The sequence below is a fragment of the Drosophila santomea genome, chromosome 2R (assembly GCF_016746245.2).
Source record: "Drosophila santomea strain STO CAGO 1482 chromosome 2R, Prin_Dsan_1.1, whole genome shotgun sequence".
Lineage (NCBI taxonomy): Eukaryota > Metazoa > Arthropoda > Insecta > Diptera > Drosophilidae > Drosophila > Drosophila santomea.
In genome coordinates this window covers 5,012,026-5,035,616 of record NC_053017.2, presented here as the reverse complement: position 1 = coordinate 5,035,616, position 23,591 = coordinate 5,012,026, and the positions used below count along the sequence as shown (strand labels likewise).

At 40.2% G+C, this 23,591-nt stretch overlaps 1 pseudogene; it reads left to right on the top strand.

The window, feature by feature from the left end:
• Nucleotides 1-15,609: 15,609 nt before the first annotated feature.
• On the top strand, nt 15,610-15,999 carry LOC120444802 (annotated as a pseudogene).
• The last annotated feature ends 7,592 nt before the right edge of the window (nt 16,000-23,591 follow it).

Here is a 23,591-nt window from a genome sequence, read left to right as displayed (position 1 = left end):
CGGTGAATGAAACCCACTGGCAGCTGGCCCGCCAGGACGAGAACGCAAACTGAGGCAAAACCGGATTTGTGGCCTAAACTCAGAGAGGGAAAGGGAGCGAGCGTGAGCCTGTGATCTCCCTGGTAAAGGATCGTGATCCTGTTACCGTTCATCCCCTAAATGTGCCAAGCACTCTCCATCCCGAACGTGAGTACTTAAGGACATGGCCGGTATCGGGGTTCTTGTATCGCAGCGCATTCGCCAATCCGGGCAGTTCGATCGCGACTTTGGTGCCGAGCGGATCTCCAATCTCCCATTCTGGGTCCTTTGAAATGTTTAAGTTTGAACAAAAGAAAAAAACATTTAAAAGTGAGACAATAAACTTCGAAGAACGTGAGAGTTCAAACCGGTTCGGGTCTCGGTTTCACTTTCGTTCGGTGACCTCATGCGGTTTCGAATCGGTCAAGGATATTCTCGTCATTGGATATTTCCTCAGCTTCAGTGAGTTTCGTCGTTACTCATTGCAAGTAAAGGCCAAGTGTCCTTCATCATTTGGTACGTTTTTCTCCTGGTATCCACTGTAGGCCTATATGTATTTCCACCATAAGGCACGCGGTGAATGCCAAGAGCGAACGCAGTTCTACAATTACTCATACCCAATGATTGACCAAAACTGCCTGAAAGCCCTACAACTTCAGCGAAAAATAAAATAAACAAGTTTTAAAATAATACAAAAATTCACTAAGTGTGGAAAAGTAAATATTGAATACTAAGTAATGTGAAACGATACTAACAACACAAAATATTTTTGTATATTTACCATATAAGAAGAACATTTTATATTTTAGTATAAAACATCGAAAAGTGTTTATCCTGCTTCTATTTGACACTGATTATCTATCTATCTGTGCACTCAAAATATTCATTTTCAAAATAGTAAATGTTAAAAAGTAGACGCATTTGACAACTACTTTATTTGTTTACCAAACATATTTTTAAAGGAATTCCTCAAATTGCTTATTGACTTGATTTTAAAGTATTACATTAAGATGTTGAGTATCACAAGATAGTAAAGTTATAAGAAATAAAGTATTTAAGAACCAAAAATATAAAGAAAGGGTGAACTTATCCTTTTTATCCTTATACTCTAGTTGCTATAAATTAGATGGCTTAAAATCGCAAGCCCCACACCCAAGGTAAGGGCTTTTCTTGCCGAATGTTTTTTATTAAATCGCAGGCATAACTTAGAAGATGGCGTCTAAAAAATGCCAACGAGCTCAGCCAAGCAAGCGAACGAAGCGAAATTAAAATTTCTTTAGCGGAAATTAATTTAACGTCAGCTACATGCAAAATCCGTCGCACAAATATGCATTAGACGGGGCTTAGTGCAGCTGGCAAGACGACAAGATGGGATGAGAATCAACGACCGTGCAAGGACAACCCCAGGTGGAAAAGGGCGTGGCACATCCTCCCACTTTAGCTCCCACCTGCCACCCATAAACTGAACGAATGACGCTGTCAAGCTTCTACGATGTCAAAAGAATGAGCAACTAAGAGGGAGCAGCAAAGTTGGTAAGTAGGAAGGAGCTTCATACTTCGAGGGCGCGAGAAATTTACTACAAAATATTTAATATTAAATCTGCTCAATAATCCAAAGAAATTAAAAAATGCAAGAAGCTGATAAAAACAGAGATAATACTATATTTAAGGTCATCAACTGCCGGATACCCGTTAATAAGCTAGTGTAAATATGCATAGCAGAAACATGAAAATACAGTTTTCAATATTGCTGGCTGTTAAATTTACTTAAATTGCATTTTTTGTAATAGTGTGTAGTTCATAGAACTACGTTTTGGCAAAGCGATAGAAATGGGCAAGACGAATAATATAACTAACTTGATATCCTGATCAAGAATTTATGAACTTTATCGGATGACAATTTCATTCTATCTACTACTTCTAAAACAACATTCTCAAGTCCTGCGACTTAGCGACTTAGACATGAAAGAGTTTTACTTAGTTTCACATCCGAGGCCACACCCATGTGCATACAGAATAATGCACACACACGCATCAGTGCAATTTGTTCCATTTTTTGCGCTTTTCTAGGCGCTTCTCAGATTCGCATATCCTTGCATAAAATCACAAATACAATGACGCAGTCCTGGCACGATTTGGAGTTACTCACTAAGGAGAATTAAAGTTATGCCGACTTATCATAAGTTATTTCTACATAACGTATACCGTTAGAAAAGATAATATATAACGTTCAAAGGTAACGATAAAAAAGATTACATTTTTTTAAAATCTAAAGGCTACCGATTACTTCGTAATCGTCTAAGAAAATTAAGGGTTAAGCAATTAAATTCGTAAATTATTAATTTCGTTTTGGTCGGTCCTTGCCATAACTTAAAGAATTTCTCCTAGTGTTTGTGTTTCCACCCACACAGATGCTAGAACCCACAAAAAAGGTGTACATGTGTGCATGCCTGCTTGCCTGAGGGATTTATGCAGTAGTCGTTGCTGTTTTTGCTTTTCCTTGGGCCTTACCGCTTTGGCATGTAAATTTATTTGCATGGAAATGAAGGCTGACTCGCATTTCGCATTTCACTTCTTGGCTCCCCGGTCTCCGGTTTAGTTCTCAGTTTACAGATTCCAGTCCTGGCTCCTTCCGCTCCTTTTCAGAGGCAGGACGCGCTGAGCAGTCGGGCGTATGCGGTCCATTTCGCATATGCATAAAATGCTCCAGCACTTGGGGGCTTGCAGAGTTTTGGGTTTGTTTTTTGGCCCCGGGCAACTCAACTGGCTCCTTTGTGTCTCTGGGATCCAGTGGCAGCTTTAGCTTATGCTGATCCACATGGGTTTCTCTCTTTTTGGGGCTGTGAAAACTTAATAACCGTTCAATGTAGATTACTCGCTGGATGCCCAAAGCAAGTTGTTTTCATATACTGGCAATCGATTGAATGAATGGAAATCAGATTATCCTAGAATGCCTAAAGAAAAAACTCTCTTAAATTTTCCTAGTTTTGAATATATGTATATAGAGAGATTTTTTCCAACTTAACCCCGGTGTTTCTATTAAAAAACTGAAGCTTAACTCTATTTTCGTAAGAATTTTATACCCCTTCTCATTTTATCTTAATGAAAGGCCTCTCCCTCACTTTGCAAACAATTGCTAGTCGATAAGTTGTTCCACACAAACTTTTCAAGATGCACTCATGGAAAATTTTCGACAGCTAACTATGAACGATTTCCCAACCAATTTTCCCTCCTGCTTTCTCGTTATGTGTGCTTTAACCCACCCACGCCCCAAGGCAACCACATTTTGATTGGCATTTGCATAAGCAGTTCAATGCATTTCCATTTCGCCGCAGAATGGGTTAGCATCTGACTTCCTCCTCGGCGGTTCGAGTGCCCTAACCAATGGCATTTTGGAGCATATGTGGTTCTGTGTGCAGTGTTTGCATAGTCCTGGTCCCTGCTCACATAGTTATTGCCGTTTATGAATACCGAGACCATTTGATTTGGCCATGCATGAAAATGCACACTCATAAGAGCGGAAATTGAAAATATATAAATTTTGCACACAGGCGCAAAAGGGCCACTGGATATTGCATTTTCTGGCTGGGAAAAATATACCATTTCGACGTGCCTATAATTAAGATGGCTTACAACTGAGTGGGAGCGGCCGGAGATTCCTTTTGAAATGTCTGCCCAGCCCGAATAATGAAGAGTTTTGGAAATAAATTCTCGATTAAATCGATAGAGCGAGCATCAAATGAAAATGGAAATTGCAATGGGTGGATTCCTTTGATGTAGCTCAATAATTTCCTTACAAAATAAATCGCATATTTGCATAAGAGAAAATTACCATTTTCCGCCTGTCTCTGACAGTCGATTGAATTTCATCCATTAATTCTCCGTGGAATGAGTGAATTTCACACATATGAAGCTTCAAAGAAAGTAATTTGGCATATTAATATAGATTTTCATAGCTTTTGGCTAAGTAGATATTCCAATTAAAACTAATTGAATTCTGCCGTGAATAAATGGATAAGATATATTTAGGGCAATCAAATTGAGAGGAAAGCCGAATCAAAATTTAGGCTCCATGTGTAGGCGTGTGTGGCATGTGCGGCTCAAAACAATAAACCCATAAAAGCAGAAACAGAAAAATAAATCATAAAAGTTCCGCCTGGCCATTAAAAGTAGTCGAATAAAAGCAAAACTGCAAGCTAAGCTAAAAAGGCTTACGACTTTGCTCTGGCCAATGTCAGAGCAGCAACACCAAAATGTATCTCGTAACCCCTCGCAAAAATCTAATAACACGGGGGCATAAGAGGAATTTCGCACAGATTTCCGAGTAACAAGCTCCGTTTCCCATTACGCTACAATAAATCTGTGCATGCAATGAAATGTAACACGAGATATTGAATCCTGCAGTGGGGGCCAAAGGGCAAAAGGGACTCTGAGCTGCTCCTGTGGCGTGGAGATAAAGAAAAGTGGCAGCAAATGCGGAAGAATAATGCGACAGCACGAACAACAGGCGGGCGGTGTTGGCATGGGTTTCGGGTGGCTGGCTTACAATGGCGGAAAATATAGGAAAATGTTGGGAATATATAGGCTGGGGGAAGGCCCAGATTCCACTTTCCAGAGCCCAAAGACAATGCAACGCCCGCAACATGGAAAGCCAACAATCTAATATTTTATGCGTAAGAGCAATTCAGACGCGGCCAACTTTCCGCCCATAAACAAATGGATGTAGAATACTCGGGCATACTCTTCCTTAGATTCGTCTTGCTTTACGTCTCCATTGGATTGCTCTTGGAGTTGCCATCCATTTACATTTGCACGCTGTTTCGAGAAGACAGAATACTTAAAGGGGATATACATACATGTAAACGGTCAAATTTGAGGTATTTTTATTGATTTATTTCAAGTGTATAACCTAGAAGTGACATCCAATATGCTTACAACGAGACGGGTCTTCTAGGTATTTGCTTGGTATTGTGAGCGATAGAGATCGTGACTCGTGACCGAGGTCAGAAAATACAAAACTACTGTGTTAAGCATAAGTGTATCCTCCATTTGTACCCAAATAACATAAAATAAAATACAGCTTTAACCAAAAAGCAATTTTCAGATAATTGCCATTCCTAACCCCTTTAAAAATAAAGGGGTAAAAAGAACTTAATTCTGAAGAGCAGTGGATTTATTATATATTATGTTTCTCATAATATGAGGCCCAGAATTTCATTAAAAACCCAATAAGAGTATATCCCGTATGCATGCAACATTTTGAAATGCCACTCCTTTTATTTGCAACAACAATTCCTTCTTAACATGATTGTGCAAGTTTCCATTAAGGGAATTAGTTGCAAAATAATAAAAGCGTCCAGGACACAGACTTCGAATGCCACAGCATGCACACACCCAATAAAGGATGCTTCGCTCTTCCATATAAAATGTCTATATATACCAGTGGATGTGTGCTTGCTTGGCTGATTTATAGAAGGTGACAGATGTGGGCACCGAGTGATAACAAGCTTTTCCCTCTTTCGGCACAAAATTCTATCCAATGCTTGGTAGACAAAGGCAGCCACTGGAAAAATGCCTTTAGTTTGGTGTTGGAAATTTTCCTTTTTACCACTCAGTGCAAATAGAAAGCCAGGCACGGAGAATGGCGAACGGCGAACGAGGAATGGGGCTAGAATGCTGAAAAGGGGGCCAAAAAGAATTGGCCCCGGCTGTCGGCTTTCGGTTCGCTTTTATAGTAACAGCTGCAACTGACGGGCATGAAAAGTGGTTTTTGGAGCGCGAAAATACTAGAAAATGTTGGAAACGCCTTGGCCACGGGCTGCTAAAAATATATAGAAGAAAAGTGCCGAGGAGTGTGGAAATATTTTTCACAGTTTTACTATAAATTAAAGCAATGACGCCAACGCCGACATCGTCTTTCACATGTAACTGCTTCCTTGGTCTGGACGCTAAAGTTCATACCGAAATTTATTTTTATATTATTATCAGCGGAAGTCCGTGGGGAAAAATAAAAAACTGGTAGACCGCATGTGTAACTGAAGTATAACCAAAAAGTTTTTTTTACCAAAAACTTCCCATCTATTTTCTCAACCTTTATTCTGTAAATTTTCACATCATACTATACTTTCTTCATATGTATGTTGTCTGTTCAGAAAGGCTTTAGTTTTTGCTGTATTAATGAACACGTATTTCTGTTAATTTTCTAATTACTTCGTTTACATATCTTGAAAAATTAGGGAAAAGACAGTCAATGTTATTGCCGTCATCGTATTGCAATCAGAGAACTGATTAACGAATTGATTAACATAATTTTGAGCAACTTCTATTCTCAATTATCAATACTTTAAGCGGGCCTATTTTTACATCTATGTACGAAAATGTCTTCACTGGATTTTTTATCATTACAGTAATAAGTAACTAGTTGGTGAACTACTTTGCTTTATATAATTGTACACAATTGTTTTACAGTTCTCTTACCCGTGCCATAAATATTTTCCAATCAATTTGCCAGAGAGCATGGCAGGAAATTCCAGGTAAAACTTTTACAACCACTATAAATTGACCAAATGTTATAAAATTGGCTCTACTGGCAACAATTTAATTTATTAAAATTGGCCAACTAACTGCCACAACTAGGCTGCATTTTTTCTAAAAGTGCTGCGGCGGAAATACAACAATTTCAATTTATTAATTGCCATTCAAAAACACGCAAAACCATTGTAAAAATAATTTAATTTAATGAAAGAGCAAAGCCTAGCAGTAAAACCATACAAAAATGGCCCTTAAAGAGTGAACAATGAAACGCTTATTTTTCATTTACAAATCATTAAAAAAAAAAAGACAGAGACATGGCAATTAAATTCAGTGAACCTTAATGAGGCTGTTGGAAAGGAGGCACTACCAATATCACATGGCTGGCGCAGCAACTGAAAAGCAAAACGAATTTTCCTGCGAAAAATTGGCAACGTTGCATTTCCATTTTCGTATCCTTGGGGTGGTCCTGTTGATTTCATTTCATTTAGTCGACTCAATGCAGCTTTTTGTCGTTGCATTTGGCTGTCGGAGTATTTGTTGTTTGTCGACTATATGTGAATTTAACACTGTAGGAAAACGTTTGGCTTTAATCAAGAGTAGCAATTTTAGAATTTTTGATTAACCATTTTAAAATATTGTCAGCTCAATAATAAATTCTTTATACTATTTAAAAATGTACCAAATGTTCCTCTTTGTTTTCGTTTTTTTTTTTCTTAATTCTTATGACTCTAATACGTATATTCAACATGAAACAGGTGTTATCTAGTTTTATATTAAATTAAAAATTGTCAAATTTGTCGAAAAGTGTATTTGCTGCCCGTTTTTCGTCGCTTTTGTTGTTTTCGCGCCACGCCAACGCGGCCACAACAATGGCGGCCATCGCGTTGCGATTTAAGTGCCTTTGTATTGGTGTTTCCAATGGCGTCTGGCCGGCCATTAGTATGCCAGAAACAACGACCACATCGAGAGAGGGTCTCACACCATAACACCTTCACACCCACAGCACACACACACTGGCAGAGATACAGATCGATTGGCGGAGCAACATGTCTGTGGAAAATTATTTATAAATAAATCGGTATGCTTCTAAATTATTAATTGCTTATTGCGAATCAGTCCATCTGATTACTTATTTATTCCATATTTTGTATTTCGTACGAAAATATACTGACAGCTAATAGCGTGTTACAGATTTCAGCACTAGAAAATTCATGAAAATAATTTACCCAAATACATATGCAACATAAAATGAAAAACAAGGTAAAGTAAGGAAATTAATTGCAAATAACGCTGCACGACGAATGGCAAACACAAGAAATTGCATATTTTTCATTTGTCAATTTACCAGAATTCTCCTTTGACCTAATTTCATAATCTTATTGTTATTACCACTTTAAGAAAAATTCAACAACCCCTTACTGCAACTCTTACACTGATGCTCGCTGTTTCTTCCACCAATGAAACATGCTGGCAGAAGCATCATTATCTTGGCCATAATAAATCGCTCGGCATCAGCATGCTGCAAACGTATTTCCGTGGGGATGTCCCGGACCTGACCAGTAGTTAGATAGATGGTGATGGACCATCGCAGTCCTGGAGTGGCTTTGCCGAGAAATCGAAACATGACAAGAGGCAAACATCATGCCGCAGTGGAAAAGAAAAAGAACCAGAAAGAAGGAGAATTCAAATGCCCAAAACAACGAGAAGAAAGAGTCAGAGAGCGGTGTATGAACCCCAAAACCCTTGGGGTTCGCTGCCCCTCCATTGTGCCCCCCGACCCACATTTTTTTGGCATTCGCATCTCCCGCCACTCCCCAGTGGTGGCAAGAAGCCGGCAAAAAGCAACAACCGGTAAAATCGAATGTTCACTTTGCACACAGACACACAGATACCCACTCCCTAATGGCTCACTCCCACACAATGTATGTATGTACATATATACACACAGAGCAAGCCGTGGATGTGGATGTGGGTCTGAAATTTTGCACACATTTACAGTAATTGTAAATGTGTTGAAAATCGTTTGCATGAATGTGAGCAAAACACTTCGGAGAAGAAATTACTCTCTCGCTGTGTACGTGTGTGTGGGTGAGTGTGTGCCTGTATTTGCTCATTTGTTAAGGGGAAATGGCCTTTGTCTGTCTTCAGCTGGTGTGTGTGTGTGTGTGTGTGGGTGTGCGGGTGTGCTTGGGGACCTGCACCGGTGCCTGTGTGTGTGTGCCTGTTGGCCGTGAGCGCAGCCATGTTTTTTCCAGCGAGACAAATGGCGCAGGCGCCATTGCAAACACTGAGAGAAATTTGGGGAATCGGAAAAAGAAATAATACAACATTTTATTAAAACCCGTGCTTTTTGTAGTATATTTCAAAAATAAGAATTTTAGGTTGTGGCTACTTATAAAGTTATGATGTAATGTAATTTCAGTTACGAATTACATTTTTAAACCTTTTTTAAGTAACAATTTTATAAGAAGATAAGATAAGATATAGATAGGAGTAAACTAAATTATTATTTAAAATCATATTATTTTAGTATACATCCACAAATATTTTCATACATTTAAACATTTAAATTGTCCCTTATGTTTGCTTCAGTTCATAAAGAGAATTAAATGGTAGAATATACATTTTATTTGAAATATAAATGTATTAGATAGAATTCTATCAGAATTCTTCAATCCCTCTTCTTCTATTTTACAACTAATCAAACTTTAAATCTTGTTTGGCACTTGAGCGCTTCAGTTCCCAGGTCGACTGAAATGTTACTTTTTCCAACAGTTTTGCCAACTTGCACGGCGCAGGGCAAACAATGTTGAAGCCGGCAACCACTTGAGAGTCGCCCAGGACCCATGACAGGATAATGGAAAGGATAGGATAGGATGCGATTGGATGTAGAGGTGTACCTGGCAACGGCAACGGCGAGACATCTCTGCGGCGGGCTGTACATGGCAACGGCTTTTATAGCCCTCACAGCTACGGCCCAAACCCCACTTGTCGGTCTGCGCACAACATGGCGTATGGGCAACGCACACAAATGCTCTCGTTGGCATGGCAACCTTGACTACCTGGTGCTCATGCCCTGGCAGCTTAACCTCATCAGGCGCTCCGGTCTGCGGCCGCAGCTGCAAATATGCCGCATCCACCTACGAGTCCTTGAGTCCTTTTTGGGATGCTTTTGCTGACGCTGATGTAGCTTCTGCTACTCCTACTGCTCCTGCTGCCATTTGCCATTTTTCGTTTTCGTGTGCAGACTTTGGGTTTTAATGGATCGATGAGTGCTCTGCACTCTGGCTGGTTGGCTTACTTGTGGGCTGTCATCCTTTTTTGTGGGGCCCAAAAAGTTTTCTTTGCCGCTGGATGGCTTCTTATGTGATTCCTTTTTTTGCCTTTACCCATAGTACATAGCAGCATTATGTATGTACGTAGGTAGGAGGCTCGTTGACAGGCATTTGCTTATTAGATTTTCTCGGGTGCCAAGATGCGGTCAGGTAACAATTTTGTAGGTTAGCTGGTTACCAAAGCTTCGAGTGGTTTGGCCAATATTTAAATCAAGAGTATAAAAGCGCTTATTTGCTCTGTGCAATTTCCACTTGAATGGCTCTGCAAATAGAATCTATTTTAAAATTGAGATTCATTTGTTTGTCCTTTGCTTAAGCAGGGCAAACATGCAACAGAATAAATAAGCTTGGTCAAGAATACAAAAGATTCTATCCGGTACATCTTGGCTCTGACATGTGCATGCGGTGAATTCTAGTTTCAGACTACTATTTTCTCCTTTTCGGACATGCAAACACGCACACAGCTGTGTCTGTGTAAGTTTATGCTCTTTATCGCAAAAATATTTATTCAGTAAGTTTCTGTTCATATATTTGTCGGCTCGCTGTTTGCTGTTTGAACTCTATGGCAGAAGTATTTTTAATATGCGCAAATAAATATTGAATTATGAGCAACAAGGCAGGACTCGGACAGCTGGCGTTTGTGAGATGCGAAGATACAAGGAATATCAAATTTGCTTGCTCTGAGGATTTATGAGACGGGAAAAAAGGGAATGGCTTAGTAGCTGGGCGTGGTGATAGTATATATTTAAGCTTTAATATTTACCAAAAGCAATTATCTTGTTCATGGAAAAAAGTATCCTATATTTTGACCACTGGTTGTATAAGTAATTCTCTTGAAAATGGAATTTACTTCTACAGAAATATGAGTAAATGGCTCTAGTTGGAACCTTATTAGAAAACGTTCTCTCTTCAACACGGATAACTTTTGTGCTTTGCTTAAAGCGCCAATTGACGGCAACATTTTCAATTTGTCTAACGAGTTGGTGCGGGCCAAAAGTTTTGCCCATAAGCCAGCCCACATGTGGCAAGGCTGCCGTTCCAACGTCACAAAGCCATCAAATGCATAAAGGCTTAGCGGCCGGGAGTTTTTACCCCACATGCTGCATCCTTTGCTAATGGAAAACAATTTCCGAACATTGCGAATTTTGCGCGCTAATGAAGTGCGGCAGCCAGCCCTCCAATATTTCAATATTCCGCCCAGCAATTAAAAAAGAATATTTTCATAATCAATTGTTAATTTCCATAGCTTGTGTTCCTTTCTTTTTTGTCCGTCGTTTCTCAATGATGCTTTGTACTCTGACTGCATATAAATTGGCTTAATTCGCAGAAAATGGCAGAGCTGAATCACAACAGCCCGAAGACCAGGAATCCCATCTGCAGCATCGGCACATCGCCATCATCATCATCTGCTGCTGCTGCTGTTGCTGTTGCTACTGTTGCTGGTGCCGGTGCAGCAGCAACATCTACGTTGACAACAGCGACAACAAGAACAATGGCTGGGGGAATTATATGTGGGATGTGTCGAGAAAAACTTTGCAAATGAATAATCCACAATTGTGTGTCGGAGCACAAATTGCTATTGTTGCTTGCAGCCAGTCAAGAAATGAATCTCTGCATGAGTTGAGCGTAAACAAGTCGAAAAGGAAAATACTGTAAACGGAGCAAAAGATATTTCACCTTTCTCGAAAATACAGAAAAAGGTTCTGAGCAACTTGGTTCCTTGCAATTAAAATGATTCTTTAAATGAAGATGATTGGAATTGAAATCTTAATCAATGAGTAGGAAATATGTATAAATATTTGATGATACTATTTATTGAATATTGAAGCAAGTGCTAATATATTTGTCCATGTATCATTCTGTTTGAAAAATACCACCATACCCTATTGAGGTATTCACCGATAGACATGCATTGTTATTGTTTTTGCATCTGGCATGCTCAAGTGGAAAAAAGCATTGCGTATACGCCCGAGTGCACTTGGCAATAATAATTTGAGCTACCATGGCAGGCATTCCGAAGCGACAGACAAATACACAGGATAGATGGACAGACTGACAGCAGGTAGGTGGCACACACATTGGTGGTGGGCGCATTTCATCAGCAATGGCCGTACTGCGACACAAATCACCATTGGCTAAGCAACTACTTCTACGCACACCCACATCAAAAGTGCACTGAAAAAAAAACAAAATGGATACCTTTTGCAAAACGACATGAAAAAATAAAAAATAATAATATTTAGGTACAACAATGTTCTGCGGTGTTAGTTCGACGTAGCAAAGTATTAATAATGGAATATAAACTCAGAGCCAATGCAATCTCAATTTTTTCCAGTGCTTGCCACATACTCAAAGCTAAATCGCCGTCATGGCAACTGAGAAGATGGAAGATATACATATGAGGCTCAGGGATAGATGGGCGGCCCTCTTTGTTGAGTGACTGCTGCTAAGCTAGGGGCTTTTGCTGCGTTTATGGCCAAGGCGAAGGTGTGGTCGGAAGTAGCCACCCCTCGGCTTTTGGCCAACTGCTGTGTCCTTTGTATGCGAACATCCTCGCCCACGTCCACATCAATCAATAAATAAATGCGAGCATAGACATGCAAATCCTCAGGCTGTACAGGCTTTGCTCCAAGTTGGCAATTGTAAAATGGCATTAAGACTAAGCCTCTCAGCTAGATGGACTTCTCCATTTTATCATTCTGCTGTTAATGCGTTTCAGGTAAATTAGTTGCCTTGGAGGTCAGCATATTGTGCACATTAAGCTGCCGAACATTATTTGCAAGTTATCTAACAATACCCATTTTAATAACTTGGCTTTAGAGCACGTGGACAAAACGAAATTGATTTTGCCTGGTTATGAGACGCAATAGGATTTGACATAACTAAATTTACAAATTCTGAGAAGCAGAACAAAAGCCATCTCTACTGAGTTTATTTAGGCGCACAAAGTTTATTACAGCAGTTTAAGAACTTGCTCAGTTTCCAATGAGTTTAACAAAGTGAACATTATTAGTCTTTGCAAATTCTTTAAAACAAAATTAAAAGTAGAACATAACTGGAAAAATGTTCTTTTTAAAATCTGTTAAAATATAGTTTGTTAGTTCAAGGATATTCCTCAAACATGTGCGTGGTTCAAAATTCGAGCAACAATTATGTAAATAAATTTTCCAATTACGAAAACTTTTTCAATTTAATACCAATATAAAGGAGAAACTTCTCTCCAATAGTTCTTGCCAACTGCTTGTTGTCAGAAAATCATAAAATCAAATGCTGCCTGATCGAGGCGCAACTTTCGCGAAAGAAAAATACAATTTGGAAATTTTATTACACACTTTCCATTCTGTCAGTTTGTGCGGAGAATTGCGACAGCAGCCGGCGAAGTCCTGTGCCTGCAAATATCATATCGTAAAATGGAAATGAAATTAAACGCTGAACATTATTTATGACGCTGTGCATATCGAATGGCCAAAGGACGAGGGCCGCTCCTGCTGCTGCTGCTGCTCCAGATGCACCCTTTATTATTGGAAATGGAACGCACCACCTTGGACGCGAGCTACGTGCAAGGATTCGAGTGGAATTTACTTTGTTTTCCATTTACATTCGCTCGCCTGGCACTTTGTTCGCATGTTCATTTTTTCACTATTATTTTGTGTCTAATTTGCATATCGTCCGCGCTTCCTGATTCTGATCCTGACATGCGCCGCCGTTCCGTTATCTACGTCCCTGGGAAAGGGCCATCCCTCGTCCTGACAGCCTCCACCGAAATTTGTTGCCTCCGAAGGACTCGCCGTACTATGTGCATCTGCATCGCTGCACCGCGTCCTTCTGCTCTTACTGCTTCATTTAAAGTTTATTCGGCAACTTCAAGTGAAAAGTTAAGACAACTTTTTGGCCCGCCCCAGCGGCCCGCTTCGAATGGGAGAAGAACACAAAATGCCATTTCCGTTTCCGGTAACTTTTGCCCCAAGAACAAAGCCAAAGACGGAGTCAGAAATGTTATACCGGGACTACGGTATAAAACGATAGCTTGATACTCTGACAAAACAGATTTTGAAATGTAAATTATATAATGTATGAAACCTAAGCTATATATCATTGTACTTAGTTTTTAAACCCTGAAGCTTATTAAAATAATAGCGAAATTAAACCACTTGTTCAGATTAAACAAAATGCTCCCATGCGCATATTATCTCATAAAAAGTTTTCACCTAAATTTGCATAATAACATAATTAATTTAACTTTTCATTATGTTTATAGAAACTAGCGCACAACTATGTTGTTTAGTTCGTATGTAATTTAGGCTAATTGCTTATTTTTTGTAGCTTGCCATATTTATTGTAACCTAAATTTATTGGTATTTATTGTAACCATATTTATTAATAATAAGCTGAATTAATCCATTTTTTTTTTTTGGAATTCAAATAGTTGGCGTACTCTACTAAATATCGCCCAAAAATTCCATTCAAACACAGCCCCACTCTCCCGCCCCAAAACATAAATTCCACTCAAATAATATTTGCTATTGTTGTGGAGCTCATTAGTAGCTGCTGGGAACAGACAGGACAACTGAAAGCTATGGGCGTGCAAGTGCGGCAAAGGAACAGCCGGAAGCCGTGGGCGAGATGCCACGCCCAGGATATCCAGGAAAGACTTTGTATTTCACCCACACGTGCGAGCAACTCGGGATCAAGTTGGGACCTTGCATTAAGCGCTCTCCTGGGTGCCCAATCCAGGCCCACTCCACACCTGTTGTGCGTGAGTCTTCAGGACTTTGAGTTTCGAGGGGCGGCTTAACTTATGACTGCTGAAAAAGTTGCCTCGCTACATAAATTAAATTAGAAGTTGCCTGTGAGGACGTGTGCATCTGATATTACGTTTATGCTGCGACATTCATGAGTTCGCAAATTGCTTCATTTAAAAGAAATGTTTGAAAAACTTCTAATAAAAAATATTTTTAAATATTTCAACTTAGTAACATTGGTCATTGTTAAATAACACAATCATTAATTTGTTGGTTTTCCATTTAATAATCTTTTAAGCCCTGCCTTAATATTTTTTCAGTTCTCGCATTTTTTTTTGTCTCGCATAAACAATGAGTATTGGATTCTTCCTTTTTTTGTTGCGAGACTACCTTTTGCGGTTGACATTCATTTGTGGAAATTTATGTTAATTAGAATTGAATTTCGACTCATGCAAAGTTTCGTCGCTCGACGTCTTCGTTCAGTCCTCATTTGATTCAATTTATCTGGGCCTGTCAAAGAATGACAAAGAAAAAAGGACTCGAGTGCGCGGAGGTGTCCTTTCGCAAAACTTTTTTTCTTTTGCTTTTCTTTTCTCTTACTGACGTTGGTATTATGTCGTCATTCCAATGTTTTTTTTACTCAAACGTCAAAAAGTTTCCACAGGGTTTTCGTATTTTGCGGGTGTGTCGAAATGATTTGTGGAATTTCCTTATTATACGAATATTTAGCATTGCGTGCTTTTGTGGCTTGTTAAATCCATCAGTTACATATAAATCTAGATTGGTATTATTATGATTGGAGTTTCTTGTCTCGGATGTTTCTTGCAATGAAGTTTTTGGACTCTTTCCGTGCGCTTTTTACTTGATAATTGTAATTTTAATGTGTGTCGATTTTTATCCCCAATTGGAGCACCTGTAATAATGGTTGCAGCACAGTCAAAGGCATCAGCTCAGAGAAAGGCAACTCAAAAATGACCAAAATGCACAGCATCAAGTTGCCATCCTGAGATGAGAAGACTTTGATACGAACATCCCGATCGCCAAGTGCTCTTGCACCATCAAGACAATGCTGGAGGACTGCGGCATGGATGACGATGAGAATGAGCTCAACGCTCCTTCGCAAGATCCTCACCTGGCCCCATAACCACAAGCACGACGCCAAGCCAACGAGAGCAAGGAGAAGCGCACATAGGATGCAGATTTCATGAAAGTGGATCGGGGCACCTTATTTATGCTCTTCCTGGCTTCCAATTATCTTGACATCAAAGGACCAGAAGCTCACCTCCAAGAAGGTTGCATAAATGATCAAGGGCAAGACTCCCAAGAGCAAGGAGATACGAAAGACCTTCAACATAAAAAAGGAGAAGTAAGGCAAGACCTTCACGGCACCAAAATTAAGATGAAAACGCTGGCAGATGCTGGAAGGGAGAGTACTTACCTCATTGGAGCTTTACTTAGTAGCTACATTTATCTATGTGATTTTAGTAGAACATATATCTCATATATGTATATCAATGCGTGAATGTAAAACTCTAATTAACCTATACGCGTAACATTTGATTTTCTTCAATAAATATAACTTTTGCCCTTCTGATGAAACGAAACGTTGATGTATTTTAATCCAAGAAAAAGAAACAAAAGAAATTGGTTTTTGGTTTTCTATCAAATGTTACAGAAACGGTACAAGTTAAGTCCGTTTAAATCCTACTTCAGATTTTGAGGTGAACTTAAAATTCTAAAATATTCAACTCCTCGTTCAAGTTCCTTCCTGTTTTAATTTGCTGCATATTCTAAAATGTAAATGGCGTGTTGCGCACTTACAATAGAAATGCAACATTTTCGTTGTATTTTTTCCCATTTTTGCAGTTATTTTTCTCTTACATTTTTTCTACTACCACAACTTGTATTTTACTTTTTTTGCAGTTTCCAAAGCATAATCAGTGGAGAGGCTACAAACAAACTGAGTGAACCGGGAAAAGCATACAGATGAAGAATGTACATAAAAAAAGACTAGAGAGTAGAAGCTCAGCCTCGAGAAGAACCCAACTTCGCTTGTGCGCATAATTTTCCTGAACGCTCCCGGCTCCGCTTTTCTCCGCTTTTCTCCGCTTTTCTCCGCTTTTCTCGGCTTTTCTCCGATGCCGGACCTGCAGGAAATGGCAGCTATTAGCATTTGACTGCTTCACTGATGATGTTAACGATGCCAGCCAGCGACCAAAAGTCCATCTCTCTCCAACCGACCGAAAGTCCGGAGTCCTGGGACGGAGTCCTGGGTACGACACGGTATAAGGGTACAAAATGTTATATGCACATAAAGTTTTAAGTCCGAGCGGGATGGGGATGGGGATGGGGATGTGGAAGTTCGAGGAGCGGAGCGGACAAAGTCGTCGCCGGTCGGCAGCCAGCATTTATATTTATTATTGCACATTTTATGCGCTCGACTGCACAATAATATAAATGAGAATCATCCAAAATGCAAAAATGGAACCCAAGAAATTGCGCATTTATGCCGAAATTATTTTGATGTCTTCCTCCTCCTCCTCTGAGCAAAATGGAATGGAGAACGAAAGCGACTCAATGCTTGTGTGCCCCAATGCCTCATGTGGCCAAATAATTGCTGACGTGACACATTTAACTAGACCAAGATGGATTTCCTTAATGATCTCCCAGGGAGGCGGCACGTAAGCGGATGCAATCAAAATTCCATTTGGCGAAGCGCCGAGAAACGCACAATCAGTCATTAACAGTGTTCCACACCTCCGCTATCCGATCCCAAAAAAAAAAAGAAAACCAGCAAGAATAGCGAAAACTAAACAAAATTTGAGGCGGCTCCGTCCGTCAGGAACACACGTACATTCAATTCAATTGAAGATGTGACTGATGCTGGACCACAACCGAGGGGATTTGCTGCACTGAGCGGAAAATGCTGGCTCAAATTTTCATTCTGAGCCAAATGGTGTCCAATTTGACACAAATAATGGGCACTTTTGCAACCGCGAATTCTTTACCATCCAGCGATCTGCGCGTTGTATTGTAGAGTTCTTTTTAGTATCCTTGGCTTGCAACTTTATTGTAAACTTTCTTTTCCAACAATACTCTGGACCTTTCCAATTTTTTACAGTGTAACGACTATACTGGGCTCTGGCAGTTCGAGTAGCTCTGGTGGTTACTAGCTGCCGTCCAGCGAGCGGGCCAGTTCCACCCCACGTCTAATCAACGTCAGCGCAACAATTTGTTATGAATCCCCGGCTCAGCCGCTGTCACATCGACGCTCTGCTGCACGCTGGCCATTAAAGGATGTCGTGGGTGTAGCACGGTCTGATGCTCAGGCGTCCTGATTAAAGGATATCGGAGCTTCAAGCTGCCAGTTTCGAAAAGCAATTTGGAGTAGATTTAGCTCTGACCAACACAGCCAAAGATGTCTAATAATTCGAACAGCTTGAACGAAATGAAAATATATATACGAGTGTTACGCATATTTTCTAAACGGCATTCAAGCTTACGATAAAGTGCTGTCTGCATTCCAAAGAAAATCTTTAATTATAAATTTTTAAATCAACAAAACATACACTTTGAAGAACGAGTGTTTGAAGAACGTATCCCAAATTCAATGGCAAGTGTAAGCCAGATTTTTATTTCAAGTGCATTCAGGCGTTTCGCCCAGTGGCAGGAGTTCATTTGAAAATATTCCCATGGGAAAGCAGCAGGCTCGAAATTCAGCTGGGAATCGAATTTCCCTCGGTCGTGCATTATTCAATATCTCGGCACAGAAATCAGCCGGCGTTGCACACCTCTTCCGAATGGAAGTCTGGCCTAATCGCAGTGCTGTGCTGAAAGCATTAGGAACAAGGACACATCATTAGAGCCGGCCCAGCCATTTGCTGCAGACTGTCATCCCGCAGTCGAGCATCCACCCAGCATCATCAAAATCAGCAACAGGAACGGAATCGAACAAAAGTTGACTCTCCCTGGGTGGACTGGGTGTTGGAAATTGTGCCGGGGGTGTACATAAGTGTACTATATCGCATCGAATGGCTTCTGCCTGGCCGTTACCTGGACTACGATTGTAATTGCAGGCCATGGCTGCCCTTTGGTAAGGGGCATAATCAAAAATGCGTGTGCCACGCTGCCGAACGTAGTATAATCCCAAATCGCACCGAGGGGCATCAGCAACATCGACTTAAGTACACTTTCAAAAAAAGCCGACTAATTAAAATAAATGATAATTCTAATGGAACATCAAGACTTTTGTTAGAAAGTGTTTGCTTGGTTTGATTACTAAATGATGCTGGAGACACATAGATGTTACGAAGTGTCAGAAATAAAGAATGGCATACATTTTATTTTAATTAGATACAAAAATAATAAATTTGGGAACTTCTAAATCCATTTATTTTTATATATGCAAAAAAATAAGCGAAGCTTATAACCAGTCTTTAACTAATAAATAAGAGCCTTTGTTGAATAATGTTACTAAATACTCAATATTTTTATATAATATATACAGAAATAAAGACTTCAAGAAATAATGACGTAAATAATTATTTTGTATGTCATGCTTTCAATTGATGATTTCTATTTGTGTAGGCCAGAGACCAGAGGTGACTCAGCCGGCATTTATCGAGCTGTACTTGGGGATTGTTGGGTCCATCCAGCCTGCGCCTCCTCCTGCTGATCCACCCACGGAACATCGTCGTTCGTCCTTTGCCCTCGGATCTCGTCCCTCGCATCAAAGTTGTGGCCTTTGTTTTCGCCTGGTTCCCGGTTGCGTGGTCCTTTCTGTGTCCTGTGCGTGGTGGTCCGGGCCTGAAAATTTTTTTTGTGTTTTTGTTCCATCCTGTTTCTGCTTTTGGTGTTCGGTTTGGATTCGAGCTCTTCTTTTTCGACTTCCACACGGCCACCCTACTCCCTTTCTGTTTGTGTAACATTCCATATCCATTTGCAACAACGCGCGCAAAACAAGAAAAAAAAAAGCGAAAAGAATAAAGAACCGAAGGGAAACCGACAAACAACCCCTTTGCCACCCTTGGGGGTGGTACCGAATCCGCAGCCTCAGCCTCAGCCTCGGCCTCATCCTCATCCTCATCCTCAGCCTCGTCCTCCGCCCCAGCATCAGCAGCATTTTAATTCGAATTGGTATTGCTCCGGCACTGTTATTTTTGTTTTGTAGCTGGCTTACCACCCCAAACCCCTCCTGGAAAGTCCCTGGGTTCGGGTTCACCCTCGCTGTTTGGTTTCCATTTGATGCTGATAAATTGTAAGTACGCCTGGGTGGGCAGCGGGGTGTTAAGGATTCGCGCTGCAGAGGAAGTTGCATACATCGCATAATTTGATAAAATATTGCACGCTTCGCCCTTTGTCTGAAATTATTATTATTTCGCTTTTTTTTTTGGTTGTACGCAGAGCGCATATGATGGGCATTAGATGTAATCAATAAGAGCTCGTCGCAATCCATTCAGTTCGGCTAATGGATGAGAAATCCTATCAAAGTGGCGAAATCAAATTCTGTGCGTTACAGTTTCCTTTTCCGAGGCACGTTTTATGTGCAAATCGGTAATTATTTAGAGTGTGATGGCTTTCACGGAGATTAGATTAAAACAAAGCAGGCCGCACAGTATTTTGGTATTGCCTTCAAAGCGGTATACTTTTGTAGTACCTATACTCAGGAAATTGTGTAACTTGTGGCAATGCGAACAATTAAGCTTGAAATTTAATGCGAATTACTTTTGGTGGTGAGACGTTATGTATTTTTCCTAACATATATGTATGTGGTTTTACTCAATAAGCCTCCATCAAATCTTCCCTTTCGTGACAAACCAATAAAACAAAATCTTGCAAATGTTTCTCGTGTTTTTCTTTTGTTAGCCAAAATGGGCCAAGTTTATCTTGGCTTGAAGAACTTTCGGCAAATGGCAAAAGCGCATCAAGCCTGTCAAGGCGGAAATGAGCGATAAATATATCTTCATTCGCTTCTTATTTTGAACGCAAGTCGGCAGCGATTTCCCCAGCGTACAATTGGCACATTTTTTGTATTTCGTTGACGTCTGCCAATAATAGTAACAAAATAAAATATGGCACTGCCAGTGCCAAGAGTGCGTTCTTGTGTGTCTTGTGTGTCTTGTGTGTCTGTGGCTTGGGGATCGGAAGTGCTACCTTGAAAACGATACGCTGGGGAATCATTAGGCGAGCCGTCATGGGCTGCCATAAATATTGCCAATATAACGAAAGCACATCGATAATAAGGTTAGGATGCCTTACACCATATACGCAGGAATCAACTCAATCTCCGAAGAGAGGACAAACAAGAGCGGAGGGCAGAAAATGCCTCTTCATAAATGTGCCAAATTGGGTTTTCAACAATAAAATGCTAATGATTGATTCACATTGCCCCATGGAGTGCTGTTAGTTCGAGCCAAGCCCCACAGAACCAAGGATTCAATGGTTTTGTCTAATTTGCTCATACCCGAACATTAAATTGGGGTTTCGTTTGGGTTTCTGGGCTTTTGCATTTGTAATTTTGCCTGGCGAAAAAGTCAGGGTTGTGAGTGGTCTAAAACTCGAATGAAAGATACCTTAAAATTAAAAACGGTTGCCCAATTGAATTACCAAATGTCCTTGCCTAAATGTCCGGGCCTTGGATAAAATGTTGTTAAATAATTTTCCAAAATTTAAAAGTTAAGATACTCACATTTTGGATAGGTGCACTTATGTCCACACCCGCTGCTTAGTTCGTGGGTCATCTATTAACCCATGACAACCCCTTGACGGATCGCGAGGTACGAGCCAAAAAATCCCTGCGCTAGCCATTTACAATTGGTCCGCAGTGCGGAACCTAAGCTAATGATGACTGGCATGCACAAATGTACAAATCTTAATTATGCAAATCACGGTCGCGCATAAATTATGCAAATTATAATGAAATTCCTCATTGCCTTTGCCGGACCTGGGATCCGGGAATCCGGGGATCCGGGGACCCGGATACGGACCAGCGACAAATGCCCATCTATATGTATATGGATTGATAAAAATGTGGCCATAAAATGAAAAAACCGAAAATTTAAATTTCGGCTGGCCCGGGGTTGAAAAGTCGAAATGATTTTGTTGGCCTTAGCTGAAGCGCCGTAAATTGCAATGTAAATGCTGCATATATAAACTGAATTAGTCCCAGAACAATTACAGCAAGGGTGAGTGTGCTGCGATTGCAAATATACCCGATCCCGAACTCGAGCCCGAAACCCGAAAGAACTCTCACAATCACGCTGCAAATGGTGCATTGCCTAGAGGGGCTGTCCAGATTCTGGATTTCATTGAAAATAATGGCATACGGTGACTGCTGCCCCGAACATCTGACACAAAAATTGCCCTACGAAACGAGGGAAGCGCAAACAAAGGCCAAATGGAAAAGTTGCCAGCGCAAATTATTAAATTTATCATGCGCGAAGTCATTAGCTCTGTCGCCCGTGCTCCTAGTTTGACTTATTCTAAGGACTAAACGACTGCAGGCAGCTCCAAGCACACACACTCCGCCACTAATACATAAATGTCCTGCGAGGCCTGAAGTGTGGAAAGTCATTAGTGGGCATTGCAGTTGACAGCAGGATAGAGATGCTGTTCTGGATTTTAAACAACTGCTTTAGCTAGGAAACTTGTAGAACAACCAATAAGGTTCCTTCAAAAATATCATTTGCGAAAAGTTATTTCGAATTTACAAGTCAATAGAGCAACGATCGCTCAAACTTACAATAAATGTTCAGAGTTCTTAGTTTATAGATAATCAATAGTCGTATTTTATGGATAACTTTATAAATTAGCAAAACTTCTACGTAGCTTAATTATTTATCTAAATGTCATGCTTGCTTTCCGTTTCTTTAAGATCACCTTTTTAATCATTCACCAAGGCAGCACTAACCGTGAATCTAACAATAGAGAAGCCTTTAGTCGAGTTTCCCGACTATCAGGTACCCGTTACTTAGCTAGTGAGAGTGCGAACGAGAAATTTCAACATTATTCTGGCATATTGTTGGAATATGAGAACAAAAATAATAAAATAAAACGAGATGTTTACTCTTGTTAAAAATGTGAGCACGACAGCTTGTGGGCGTTAGAGTGGATGTGGCAATATTTGGAAACTTGAGCAGCGTCTATATCTCTAGAATATGCATTCCTTATCTTAAGAATATATATACTTTGTAGGTTCGGTTACATACTTTTCAACGAACTAGTATACCCTTTTACTTACAAGTCCACAAGTAATGGGTACGAGTATAAAAATGATTTGTTCAGACAAGGCCTTTTTGATCATTATGTTAATTTGTTGGACATTTTAATTTTTAGGATTCAGTTGCAATGTTTTAAACATTCCAAAAACACAAACATGGGTACAAAAAACATTTTGAAGTCCTTTTCAATGGAAAAGCACTTTCTCAAAATATTATTAAAAAATAAGTATTTGTATATTTATAACTTATAAAAACTGGACCAACCCCATGATTGCTTGAAAATAATAAATATTATACAATTTAATAAATCAAAATTTGGCCTAGAATTGTCTAGCAGTTCCGATCATTTTCCATACCTTTTTCTAGCGTATGCCTTTGCCAACGAAAATATTTGGCATGTGCCATTTATGGCATTGTTCCAGCTTTGAACAATGCGATACCATAATTTCCAGGCAACTCGCAAACGCACAAACTCGCTCACGTAGAGAATGCCATGCAGATGCGGCATACTCTGTGCTATGCTGTATGCCATATAGGCGAAATGCTAGGATGCACAGGCTATGGCTGTATTCCGTATTCCTTGTTCCTTGTTCCTCGCTCCCCGTTCAACCCCCTAGGACAGGAATCCAGGGCTGGCCTGGCGGCCCAGGATCAGCAGGCAGTGAGCATGTGATTAGATTCAGTTTCAATGGAAATTGAAATCACAGACAAAGGAGCGGGCCTGCTGGCGCATTCAGGGTGCG